The sequence below is a fragment of the Poecilia formosa genome, unplaced genomic scaffold (assembly GCF_000485575.1).
Source record: "Poecilia formosa unplaced genomic scaffold, Poecilia_formosa-5.1.2 Scaffold1755, whole genome shotgun sequence".
NCBI lineage: Eukaryota > Metazoa > Chordata > Actinopteri > Cyprinodontiformes > Poeciliidae > Poecilia > Poecilia formosa.
Window position 1 is genome coordinate 1 of NW_006801694.1, and position 904 is coordinate 904.

Genomic DNA, 904 nt, shown 5'->3' on the forward strand with positions numbered 1-904 from the left:
ATTTTTTTTTTTTTTTTTTGGGGGGGGCGGGGGGTTATCAAAACGTTCGTAACTTTATTAAAGAACAAAAAAATCAGCAAAACGTGCTCAAATTAATGACCCAACAACAATAATAATCTCAGTGATTATTGTTTCAACAAGGTGTTGCGCAATTTTGTGTGTTTCGGTTCCATTACCAAAATAACGAGCAGAGCAGGAGTTTAAAATTTACTAATCAACCACCGCTGTGTTCAGGGAGGTTTATTAATGATCGCAAAATAAATATCAACCCTGCAAATATAATATGGTATCGGACTGAATGTTATGTTTTTAACGTAATCTCTGGTCAGATTGTGGACCGCAGGAGGTTGCCATGGTAACTGGTGTGCTTAAATGAAAGAGACGGGGTAAAAAGGTGAGTGGTTTAGAGTTGATCACCTGTTCGGGTTGTTTTACCTTTGCTGTGGCTCATCACAGCCGCTGTAGTTTCTGAACAGTCAAACGACAAAACTTGGACCGATTATCTCCTGTGAGTCATTTACAACAAACATCAAACACGGTAAATATGTTTCATCAAGTATTTAACAAACAAATGGCTTCTACTGCGATAATTATGTGAAATTAATTGTCTAATATAAAAAATAGTTTGGTGCTGTCAGGCTCAGAGTCTGAGAGGCTTTTCCTTTAAACACTTTTTTCTTTTTTGCCACTTATTTAGTGGAAATATTGATGTTGAGATTTTCTCCAAAATAACCTTTTTCAACCTTTAAAGCTCCACTGTTGAAATGAGGCTCTAACATTCTAAAATGACAGAAATAAAATCAAGTGACCACAACATCAGGAAAAAGGAGCATGAGAAACGCGAGAAATACCAGGGCCTAAGAGAGGAACTGGAGAAGGCCTGGAAGGTGAAGACCACAGTGGT